At 47.0% G+C, this 12,811-nt stretch overlaps 1 protein-coding gene across 23 annotated transcripts in view; it reads right to left on the bottom strand.

The window, feature by feature from the left end:
• The window catches only part of CALM2 (calmodulin 2), a 1,210,617-nt gene that overhangs the window by 474,216 nt on the left and 723,590 nt on the right, over positions 1 to 12,811 (bottom strand). Inside the window, exon 1 of one of the 23 annotated variants that reach the window (XM_050754930.1) lies at positions 2,900 to 2,903. The exons of the other annotated variants lie outside the window; for them this stretch is intronic. The gene's annotated coding sequence lies outside the window, so the exon portion shown is untranslated. Of the gene's footprint in view, positions 1 to 2,899; positions 2,904 to 12,811 lie in introns of those variants that run through there. 23 annotated transcript variants of the gene reach the window in all.

Raw genomic sequence — 12,811 nt, 5'->3', positions numbered from 1 at the left:
CTCCCAAACTGCTGGGATTACAGGTGTGAGCCACTGAGCGCAGCCTCACTGTAGCTTTGATTTGCATTTCTCTGATGATCAATGATGGGAAACACCTTTTCATATGCCTGTTTGCCATTGTATGTCTTCTTTTGAGAAATGTCTATTCAAATCTTTTGCCCATTTTTTAGCCAGATTAAATTAGTTTTTTTTCCTATGAAGTTGTTTAATCTCCTTATATATTCTGGTAATTAATACCTTGTCAGATGAGTAGTTTGCAAATATGTTCCCCCATTCTGTGGGTTGTCTCTTCACTTTGTTGATAGTTTCCTTCACTATGCAGAAGCTTTTTAACTTGATGTGATCCCATTTGTCCATTTCTGATTTGCTTGCCTATGCTTGGGGGGTATTACTCAAGAAATTTTTGCCCAGACCAATGTCCTGGAGAGCTTCTCCAATGTTTTCTTGTAGTAGTTTAATAGTTTGATGTCTTAGATTTAAGTCTTTAATTCATTTTGATTTAATTTTTGTATATGGCAAGAGATTGGGGTTGAGTTTCAGTCTTCTGCATTTGGATATTCAGTTTTCCCAGCACCATTTATTGAAGAGACTGTCTTTTCCCCAATATATGTTCTTGGCACCTTTGTTGAAAATGAGTTCACTGTCAGTGTGTGGATTTGTTTCTGGTTTCTCTATTCTGTTTCATTGGTCTGTATGTTTGTTTTTATGCCAGTACCATGCTGGTTAACAAAGCTCTGTCGTATACTTTAAAGTCAGGTAATGTGATTCCTCCAGATTTTTGGATTTGTTTTTGTTTTTGCTTTTTGCTTAAGATAACTTTGGCTATTCTGGGTCTTTTGTGTATTTTTTTTTTCTATTTCTGTGAAGAATGTCAGTATTTTGATAGGGATTGCATTGAATCTGTAGATTGCTTTGGGTAGTATGGACATTTTAACAATATTGATTCTTTCAATTCATGAACATGGAATATCTTTCCATTTTTGGTGTTCTTTTCAATTTCTTTCATCAGTGTTTTATAGTTTTCATTGTAGAGATTTTTCACTTCTTTGGTTAATTCCTAGCTATTTAATTTTATTTGTGACCCTTTTAATGGAATTACTTTTTTCATTTCTTTTTCAGATTGTTTACTGTTGGCATATAGAAATGCTAGTGATTTTTGTATGTTGATTTTGTATCCTGCAACTTTACTTAATTTGTTCACAAGTTTTAATAGTTTTTTGGCAGAGTCTTTAGGTTTTTCCAAATATAAGATCCTGTCATCTGTAAACAAGGATAGTTTGACTTCTTCCTTTCCGGTTTGGATGCCCTTTATTTCTTTCTCTTGTCTGATTGCTCTAGCTAGGACTTCCAGGTACTATGTTGAATAACAGTGGTGAAAGTGGGCATCCTTATCATGTTCCAGATCTTAGAAGAAGCTTTCAGTTTTTCCCCATTCAGTATGTTATTAGATGTGAGCCTGTCCCTTCTCTCTTAACTGTGACTTTGTACTCACTGACCAACTTTTCCCTGCCCCTGCCTCCCTCATCTCCTCCCAAACTTGTAATGATCACTATTCTACTCTCTCCTTCTATGAGATCAACTTCTTTAGATTCCAAATATGAGTGAGATTATGTGATATGTGTCTTTCTGTGCATGGCTTATTTCACTTAACATAATGCCCTCTTGGTTCATCCTTGTTGCCATGAATGACAGGATTTCTTTCTTTTCTAAGGCTGAAGAGTATTTCATTGTGTATATGTATCATATTTTCTTTATCCATTTGTCCATTGATGGACACTTAGGTTGATTCCATATCTTGGCTATTGTGAGTAGAGCTGCAATGAACTTGGGAGCACACATATCTCTTTGACACACTGACTTCCTTTCCTTTGGATATATACCCAGTAGTGGGATTGCTGGATCATATGGTAGTTCTATTTTTTAATTTTTGAGAAACCTCCATACCGTTTTCCATAATGGCTGTACTAATTTACATTCCCACCAGCAGCGTAGGAGGGCTCCCCTTTCTCCACATTTGCATCATCATTTGCTGTCTTTTGTTTTTTGATAACACCATTTTAACAAGTGAGAGATAATACCTCACTGTGATTTTGATATGAATTTCCCCAGTGATTAGTGATGTTCGGCAATTTTTCGTATACCTTTTGGCCATTTGTATGTCTTCCTTTGAGAAATATCTATTCAGATCTTTTACCCTTTTTCTAATTGGAGTCTATTCATTTTTTTACTTGATTTTCCATTTTGAAAAACTTAAAACCCACAGAAAAGTTGGAAGAATGGTGTACCTTTACAATCAACACCCAAATTTCTTTCACCTAGATGGATTGACTAGGATCATTTTGCCACATGTGCTGTCTCCATGTGGTTCTATGTATGTCATCCCTCATCACCTAACACTGTGCTGAATAAATGAATGGCTGGAGTGGCAGAAAGGCCAGTCCTTAAAGGGCAAGGTGGGTCATACAGTGGGGACTATCTGAGGTCCAGTGGGTGGCTAGAGGGGAACCAGGAGCAGACGGACGTCACAGGCAGAAAGCAGTCAGTGTAAGCAAAGGCTCAGAGGGTGGGCAGCACAGAACTTCAAGGAGGTTATAGATCTGGCCAGCAGGGTGTGGGAGGGAAGGTGGAGATGATCCTGGAACTAGGGAGATTCCCAAAAGTCTTGGCTACAACCCAAAAGTGACAAAGTGTAAGGGGAGTGATCTGGTTTAGATCTGTGTCTCCACCAAATCTCATGTTGAGTTATAATCCCCAGTGTTGGAGGTGGGACCTTGTGGGAGGTGATTGGATCATGGGGCAGAGTTCTGATAAAGGGGTTAGCACCATCCACTTGGTGCTGTTCTTATAATGGTGAGTTCTTGTGAGATCTGGTTGTTTAAAAGTATGTGGCACCTCCCCGCCCCCCTCTCTTCCTCTTGCTCTGGCCATGTGAACTGCTGGCTTCCTCTTCCTCTTCTGCCATGATTGTGTGTTTCCTGAGGCCTCCCCAGAATCCCAGCAGATGCTGCCATGTTTCCTGTACAGCTTATGGAATTGTGAACCAGTTAAACCTCTGTAAATTACCCAGTCTCAGGTATTTCTTTATAGCAGTGCAAGAACAGACTAATAATACAGGGAGCCACTGAGAGGAGTAACATGAGCAGTTTTGTGCATTTTATTTTATTTTATTTTATTTTGATACAGAGTCTCGCTCTATCACCCAGGCTGGAGTGCAGAGGCGTGATCTTGGCTCACTGCAACCTCCGCCTCTGGCGGTTCAAGCAATTCTCATGCTTCAGCCTCCCGAGCAGCTGGGATCACAGGTAAACGTAACCATGTCCAGCTAATTTTTGTATTTTTAGTAGAGTTGGGGTTTCAGCATGTTGGCCAGGCTGGTCTCGAACTCCTGGCCTCAAGTGATCTGCCCACCTCAGCCTCCCAAAGTGCTAGGGTTACAGGTGTGTGTGAGCCACCATGCCCGTCCAGTTGTGTGCATTTTAAAGATATCTCCGCTACCATGATGAAGAGGGACTTTTGAGGTCCTGAGGGAGGGATGGAAGGGAAGACCAGCTATGGTCCAGGACAAAGACAAGGAGGCCTGAACAGGTGAGAGGGGCCAGAAGGACGTAGAATGAATAGCTCTTGGAGTGATTGCCTGGGTGTAGTGAGGTGGGGAGGATTCAGGACAACTCCCAGGGTCTGGCCAGGAACACGTGACTAGAGGCCAGTGCTGTTTCTCCAGATGGGCAATACAGAGGAGAAGCCAGTGGTGAGGGAGTGGGGAGTGAAGGAGGTGCTGACTTCAGTTTTTGATGCATGGAAGTTGAGTGGCCTATAAGACATTTAAATGGAATACTCAGCAGGCAGTTGAATCTGAATCTGGATCTCAGGGCCAAGACTGGTCTGGGAATGGAAATGTTGGAATCATAAGAGTCTTATGGATAGGATGACCCCATCCTGGATGGCAGGCACAGCCCCTGTTCATGCCTATGTTCCAGCATATTTATTAATTGTTCCCTCTTTCACTTTTCCAGTTTGAGCAATATTTTGTTTTGTTTTGTGGAGACGGGGTCTCACTGTGTTGCCCAGGCTAGTCTTGAGCTCACAGCTACCTTAGCCTCCCAAAGTGGTAGGACTACAGGCATGACCCACTGTGCCTTGCCAAGTTTGAACAATAATTAATATAGTCACCCTAAAAAGGGTAGATCAGTCACTCCCTGTATTCACCTAACACTTGCCACCCCTGGCCTGGCTTGGTTCTGTGGGTGTTTCATGCCGTATGTGGTTAATCACTAGAGGTCTGTGGCCTCTATTCGCGCATATTTCCCACCATTCTTCCCTTTCTATCTTTCAGGTAGATGGTGCCTAAGAAATATTTACCTGTCCCATGGTTGAGAGATTCATAGGCCCCAACCTACTGAGGGGAGAGAAGGTGGGAGAAGCTCTGTAAGTTATCTTACCGGAGGCTGGTGGATTAAGAGGCACCCTTGGACCAAGTCCCTACTAGGTATGGGATTTAGGAAATACAGAGAGGTAAGAAAACTCTAAAACATTCCCTGTTTTCATAACTGGCCCACGCTGCTCCACTTCCTTCACCCCTTGCATGGGCTGTGACAGCTAGAGTGAGTTTGCAGGCCTCTCCCTTTCAGTGCCTCCTCAGAGGCAGTGTGGCTGCCTGGTTCTGAGGGAGACCTTTTGGAAGCCACCCTGCTGACAAGAGCCACACCCTGGCTGTCCTTGGACAAGACCTGTCCACCTTCACCTTCTACTGTTCCCCTCCATGTGGCCTTTGCTCCAGCCACATTCTGAACATATCCTGAACATGTTTGCCTTTGGGACCGGTAAAGCCCTTTTTCCGTACCCTCATTGCCCCTACTCCTATGTCTATGAAAATCTACCCACGTGGCCGGGCATGGTGGTGAGCCACCGGCGCATGAGCGCCTGTAATCCCAGCACTTTGGGAGGCTGAGGCGGGTGGATCACAAGGTCAGGAGACCAAGAACATTTTGGCCAACATGGTGAAACCCTGTCTCTGCTAAAAATACAAAAATTAGCTGGGCATAGCGGTGCATGCCTGTAATCCCAGCTACTTGGGGAGGCTGAGGCAGGGAGAATCGCTTGAACCCAGGAGGCGGAGGTTGCAGTAAGCTGAGATCACGCCACTGCACTCCAGCCTGGGCAACAAGAGCAAGGCTCTATCTCAAAAAAAAAAAAAAAAAAAAAATGTACCCACTCTTCAGAGCTGACTCAAACATGACCTGATGCCCAGGAGACAGTCCTGGATTCTCCCTGCTGGAGGCAAAGCTCCCTTCATCCAGAACGCCACTGTGGTCCCCACTGCCTCCTTCATGGTTTCATCTGAGTTCTTGCCTCACTTACTCTTTGGAACTCAGGGTGGAGACACTTTCTTTTACATTTTTGCGTTTCTCCATAATGCCAAACATGGGGATAATTATGATGTGTACAGACAACATGTAGAATGCTGTGGTGCACTGAACTGATTTTGTCTCCAGGTAAGAGGACAGCATTAAGGGTTATGAAGCAGGAGGTAGAGGGTGAAGGAATTTGTATTCATTCGTTCATTCATTCAACAAATATTTATTGACAGCTTCTGTGTACTAGACGCTATGTTCCATGGTAGATTTAGGCAAATAAATCTTCAAGGACCTCATTATCTAAAAAAGAACAAAAAGGAGACATGTAAACAAAGAGTCACCAAACAATGCAATAAGCACCATAAAACAGCAAGGCCAAGTGCACAGATGGAGGAACCCATTCTGTCTCATGGAGTCTGGTAGCATTTCACCAGGAAAGTGACATTTAAGCTGGGTCTTGAGACATGCCTAGGAGTTCGCCAGGTATCAGGGAAAGGGTACTGTTTACTGTAGAGGAAACGATAAAAGCAAAAGCACTGAGCCCCAGAGAGGCTTGTGTAGCGGACTGGAAGGCATTCACTGCGGAAGAGGAGAAGACAATAGGCATGAGGGTGGGGGAGGCAAGGAAATGCCAGGAAGTGAAGCAAGGGAGGGAGACAAGAGCCTGACATTGTAGGCAGAGGGCAAGTTTTAAGGTAAGTGAAGTCCTGGTGACCACAGCAGCACAAAGAGTGGAAGAGAGATATGGTCCTCAGCACACAGCTGCTCCCAACCCACGTTTACCTGGGGCTGCCCTGAACTGTCAGTCATGACTGCTTTGCTTTGGATTGCAGCTGCCTGCAGGGAGCTGCCCACCCCACACCACTGAGTTGCCTGCAGCTGCCACAGAGGCCAGCCACCTCCTCACCTACTCTCCTGGACAAGCACTTCTGAGGACAGAGTCCTTGTCAGGGCTGGTTTCTGGGCTGAACCTTCCTTTGCCACCAACAGAGAGATGCCTGCACCCCTCAAGGGTAGGCAGATGGCTAGTCCTGCCCTCCCAGCTGGGCAGCGCACTGGACTGGCAGTGCCCTTTCAAGTGTGCAGGAGTTGGCAGGAGCCCTCAAGCCAGTATCCACCCTCCTAGGTATCCACACTTGGCAACCTCACTTGTCTCCAGCCTGTGTTCTTGCAGATGAAACTAGGAGAAAGAAGGAGCTTGCTCCTAGTTGGCTCCCTAATGTTTTTAAAATCACAACTTTGATGTTTCCTGGTCTGCTGGGTGACACCAGTTGTCCTTGCTTATTACCTCTTAGTGCTCCGAAATGGTGTTGGTCACCTGCAGTGCAGAGATTGCCTCCTCCTTTGGACCCTAGCACTTACCAGTCCCTGGTCCTCGCTGGCCTGCCTGGAGGCCTGTCTCATTGTGAATGTTTACACAAATGGAAAATGTCAGTGTTTAATCTGTAAAGGGAGCCCAGATTGCAAAGATCCAAAAGGAAACATCTAAAGGTGAGCATCCTTCCTCTGGGTGTGGGACATTACAATGTCACATCAACTCACATCTCCACATTCACTTAGCACCTCTGTGGGCAAGAGGATGGGGAAGGCTCCCTGACCTTCCAGAGCTTCCAAAAGAAAAAGACAAACTTACAACTTGTAAAATCCTAGAGTCAGTGTCACAGTGCTGTGGCGAACTGAACTGTCAAGCAGATGCAACTTGCCCCAGGCATGGACAAAAAAGGTTTAGTGGGCTGGGCACAGTGGCTCACGCCTGTAATCCCAGCACTTTGGGAGGCCAAGGCGGGTGGATCACCTGAGATCAGGAGTTCGAGACCAGCCTGGCCAACATGGTGAGACCCCGTCTCTACTAAAAATACAAAAATTAGTCAGGCCTGATGGTGCATGCCTATAATCCCAGATACTTGGGAGGCTGAAGCAGGGAGAATCGTTTGAACCCACGAGACAGAGGTTGCAGTGAGCCAAGATCGCATCACTGCACTTCAGCCTGGGCAACAGAGCGAGACTCGGTCTTAAAAAAAAAAAAAGGCTCCCTATGAGTTAGGCTGGGAACTGGGGATGGATGGAGATGGGGAATGGATAGAGATGCTTCCAGGAGGAAAAGGACATGAGGGATGGTGTGGAAATTTCATGCTGGAGTAATGATAGAACCAGAAGGCTGAGGGGAGAGCTCAGGAACATAGACGATGGGCAAGCTGAGGGGGTCGGGAGACTTGAATGCCTGTCCAGTGAGTTAAGCCCTTCTGTGCGCAATGGAAGGGAGGCAGGCACACCCAATCCTGGCTTTGCCACTGATCAGCCTGAACCTTGGACAAGATACTTCTCCCTCTGGGTCAGATGGGTGGGTGGGGGGAATCACAGCAGAGGTTCCCAACCAGGAGGACAGAGGTGCTTTACACACGCATGCACACACACACGTCTAGAGCTAGTTCTGGGGTATCTCTGGGGATGTGGCCTGGACATGTCTGGATGTTTAAAGATGCTTGGTGCTTCTGGTGTGGATCACTGGCTTAAGTCATTTCTAAGATCCCGTTAGCTCTAAAATGACCATGTTTCTGAGGCATGAGAAGTTGGTGACATGGCTGGTGTGAAGGAATCACTGGCCAGCCCAGCACTAGCCTTTAAAACCAGAGGCTGTGGATTCACGTCATGTGTAGACAATGCGTTGGAATCGCTGGGGTGATGCAAATAATTTCAGGACAAAGTTGGTGCTGGGGGCTGGGGGTGGAGAGAGTCTTTGGGCCTGAATGATCCAGATAATTGCAGTGCTGGTGATGCCCTCTCAGCATGCCCCGAGGTGGGTGGTGGGAGCCCATTAGTCACGGGGTGGGCTGAGGCGAGGTGGTTGAGGAACAGGGAATAAATAAAAGGAGTGAGCAGTCATGTCTCAAGCAGGCCTGCAAGGGCGGGGGTGGCTGCCAGTGTCCCAGGCAGGGTGGCTGAGACATGAGTCACACCCAGAGACGCTGACCTGGCAGCACCCAGCCTCTCTAGGAGAGGGAAGGAGGAGGCGGGCACTGGGAGTTCAGAATGTCAGGACTGCCTCTTGCTGGATCCTTGGGCTTGAGATCTTTGTCATCCCTTATCACCACCCTTTGCAAAGCTACATGGCAGAAACACCTCTGTTCATAGCTCTTCTGCCACTCTTTATCCTTAGACTATCAGAAGCTCTACTTCTGACCTTAAGGGCCATAGCCACTCAGTTGTCATTCTGGACCATAGTAACCAGAGCATTCTGACCTTCAGAGCTGCCCGATGTGACCATTCTCTGTTTTAGACAGCCAGGCTGGTGTGTGAAGTGGGAGGGAGGAACGAGCTTTATTACTACCTTCTCAGAAACCTGCTTTTCCCCAAGGCCTTAATTTGTTCTTGCTCCCCCTCAAATGTAACCCATGGCCCATATAGGAGATTGTCTTCCTAGAGACGAGGTCTTTCCTAATGTTCAGAGAGGATCCAGACCGCCAGCTCCTGGAGTACATAGACGCCTGAAAAGCCAGCCATTGACAAATCTGTCTAACACTCTTGCAAATTCCATTTTCTACAGGGTGAAATGCAGACCTCTTTCCATGACACCTGTGGATGCTCTACAATCTGACCTAGGCTGACCATGTCCTGCCTGGAGGGCTGGGTAAGGGGGGCACTCAGGCTTAGAATAGCCACATGCCTTCCTCTCCCTCTGGGACCCACTTTCAAGGGAGCCAGCCTGAGGTTTGCATCACTGTTTGGTCTCCTCCTACCCTTCCAGATCTTCCTGGTGCTGGAGTTAGTGCCCCCCTTTTTCCTCAGCTGAGTCATGACCCTCACCCAGCCCAGCCCAGCCCCCTACCCTAGATCTGCTCCTACACCTGATTGATGCCCTGGCCTCAGGCGGGCTGGAGCTTGGGGCCGGTGCCTCAGGCCTTCAGCCTTGCCCAGGGCAGCCTGGGCAGAAGCTGAGATTGGATGTCTTTTGTCAACCTTGGCAGAGAAGTACTGAATGTGTCAAGATAATTGAAGGTTATTGGTGCCTGTGGGAGGGATTTGTATTCCCAGGGATTCTGCTGGACCCTCTGGGGCAGCCCTGTTTGGCTAGCTGAGGGTTCCTATGTTTTCCCACAATTGAATGTTGACAGTATCTTCTGTGCTCTTGCTTTTTAAAAATGTCCTCATTTAGAATAGCTTTCTTTTATTATATGTTTTATCTTCCTTTTTTTTTTTTTTTTTTTTTTTTTTTTTTTTTTTAGATGGAGTCTCACTCTGTCGCCCAGGCTGGAGTGCAGTGGTGTGATCTCGGCTCACTGCAAGCTCCACCTCCTGGGTTCACGCCCTTCTCCTGCTTCGGCCTCCTGAGTATCTGGGACTACAGGCGCCCGCCACCACACCCGGCTAATTTTTTGTATTTTTAGTAGAGACAGGGTTTCACCGTGTTAGCCAGGATGGTCTCGATCTCCTGACCTCGTGATCTGCCTGCCTCAGACTCCCAGAGTACTTGGATTACAGGCATGAGCAACCGTGCCCGGCATTTTATCTTCCTTTATATCTTTTAAGTGGGAAATGGGAGACCAGTATGAGGGGACAATTGTGAAGCTTGCCTGTGCTCCAAGTTAGGGACATAAGATCCCTTCGCCCCTGGTTTTCCCCTGTAATCCTCCCAGAGCTATAGAGCTGAGCTTGTATTCAAGCCACAGACGGGGCCCTTGACCTTGAACCGGGCAAGGCTGACAGCCCCGCAGCAGGAGTGCTGCTGTGAAATAACTCGGAGACATCCTCCCAGAGCAGTGAAGAGGCTGGAAGGAGTCAGGAAGCCTCAAATCCCCGGCCTGTGACTTACAAAGCAGCCAGACCTCCCTCAGGACTAGACAGAGCAACCGTGTCACCTAGAGCTGCCTCCATCCCAGCACTGGGATGTGGTTGGTAATGTGAGATTCTCACTAGGGCTGGCTACCCAACGCCGCAGTCACAGCCACATACGGCTATTTAAACTTGAATTTAAATTAACTAAAATTAAATAAAGTTTAAAAACCAGTTCCTCATCCACAATAGCCACATTTTAAGTGCTCACGAGCCACATGTGACTGGTGGTTGCCTCGCTGAACAGCACGGGTCCAGAACACCTCCGTCACCACAGGGCTCTCTTGGCAGGATTTATGGGTCCCCTTTACACCGAGCTGTCTACCCATGTTGCCTAAATGCCTTTCCTACCTAATGGTAGATGTTCAGTGGGTGTGTTTGCCCTACAGACTCTCTCAAGCTTCTTTCTCAACCAGTGGAAGTAGCTGTGTGGCCTTGTGAGGTCTCCCTTCTAGAAAGAACAGGTAGCATGCCTCTGACAACCAGGGTGACCAGATGACCTGCAAGGGTCCCCAGTATCAACTAGCTACCTGACATTTACTGCCTAAACTAATGCTTCTCCCTGTCCAGTGGACACTTCTCAACGAGGCTGCCCTTCTACCTCACTGCTGCTTCTTAGTCACTGGTTGAATTTGGAAGAAGAGACCCTTCAGGGGCTCCAATGACCAAGAACATTCCCTTCCCTACTCCTCAGTGTCATGCCCCCCTCCTCCCAAGCATCACCATCACCAAAAATAAAACTGCCTTGATATCCTTGCTGTAGTCCATGAAGCTTCTGTATTAGAATTACTTGGAAGGAAGAGTCTTGTTTAAAATGCAGATTTTGGCTGGGTGCGGTGGCTCACACCTGTAATCCCAGCACTTTGGGAGGCTGAGGCAGGTGGATCACCTGAGGTCAGGAGTCTGAGACTGGCCTGGCCAATATGGTGAAACCCCATCTCTACTAAAAATACGAAAATTAGCTGGGTGTGGTGGTGTGAACCTGTAGCCCCAGCTACTCAGGAGGCTGAGACAAGAGAATTGCTTGAACCTGGGAGGCAGAGGGTTTCAGTGAGCCAAGATCATACCACTGCACTCCAGCCTGGGGGACAGAGAGAGATTCTGTCTAAAAAAAAAAAAAAAAAAAAAAAAAAAAAAGCCTATTTCTTGGCCCTACAGCAAGCCAATGTAATCAGAATCTCTTGGGGGTGGGCTCTACTGAATTTGAGACCCACTGCAAATGAGGAGGCCACACAGGAAGGACCTTGGGGGTCCCTGGAAACTAGAAATCAACCTCCTTTACATTCTAAAGTCTCTGGTTTATTGCAGACCAGCTCTCCCCCAGGCTGAGAGCCAGATACTGGGAGCTTGTGGTAGGGGTGGTGTGAGAGAAATGTTCCCCATGGCCGCCTGTTCTCCTCCTGCCCAGCCCCCACCGGCACACACACAGGTGCATACACACATCCACATGCACACACTACTCTCTCAGGAGGTCTGCTGGGAAACCAACAGACTTTCAGAAAAGCCTGTTCCAACCCTGGCTTCATGGGGCATGGTGAGCTCCTGATCTTCTCTCACGGGCCCTTGTTGGGGAGGAAAGATTTCTCTCCCTCACCCATCACCAGGTTTATGGCCGAGGCACCCATAGTAAAAGACAGATTAACAAGAAAAAAGCATACACATTTCTTTAATATCTAGGTTTGACATCACACGGGAGCCTTCAGAAATGAAGACCTCAAGAAACAGGAAAACCTGTGTGTTTTTATGCTTAGGTTTGATAAAGAGTGAACAGTCGTGCAGACGTGGACAAAGTGGGTAATACACTATTTATTACTATTCCAATGGTAGTAAACTGGCGGGAACTTAGCAAGGCCTGTTCAAAATCTTCTCTGTGTCCCTGAGATAAGAACATTCTTTTCTTGTTGGTATAGAATGGGCATCTCATGCAAGGGTCTTATCACCTACTTCAAAACAAGGTCAAGGAATTTTTGTATGGCCTGCTTTAGGAGGAAGACGGCCAGAGATACCTTCTCGTTTCTGCTGCTTCCTCCAATGCCAAAGTGCCATATTTGGAATAGTCTGTTCTGAACCCCATCATCCTGCTGCATGAACCCCCCATGACCTAAGTCTCCTGCCTTAGAGAGACCTTTCTTTTCTCTAAATCAGTGTTTTGAAATCTTTTTTAACCCTTGCCCCACTTTGGTGAACACAAAAGTCTATCTCTGAGATTTTAGTATGCCACTTTCTCCTCTCCTCATATCTTCCCCAAATATCCTGCAGTTTGTGTTACAAAAATAAGGTTTTCTCCTTATTTTCCAAATATAAAATTATATGCACACAATACTTGAAAGAGTATAAAGGTAGAGTGTATTGCTAGAAAGAAAGTCGTACTGGTAGACTCTAGCATGAGCCTGCATCAGAATCACCTCCAGGCTTCTTAAAAAACAGCTTGCTGGGCCCTACCTCCAGAGTTTCTCATTCAGGAGGTCTGGGATGCCTGGGGGAACCACATTTTGAGAATGGCTGCTCTAGAATGGTGATACACACTCCCTCCCTAGGGCCAGAAGAAAGGCCAAGCCTTTGACACAACAGACACCAGATCATCTCATGGGGCTCCGTTCTCTCTCTGTGCTCCCTCCCTCTTCAGA

The sequence above is a fragment of the Macaca thibetana genome, chromosome 13 (genome assembly GCF_024542745.1).
Source record: "Macaca thibetana thibetana isolate TM-01 chromosome 13, ASM2454274v1, whole genome shotgun sequence".
In the NCBI taxonomy this organism is placed as follows: Eukaryota; Metazoa; Chordata; class Mammalia; order Primates; family Cercopithecidae; genus Macaca; species Macaca thibetana.
The sequence above is the reverse complement of the archived record's forward strand: the minus strand, read 5'-3'. Positions and strand labels throughout refer to the sequence as shown.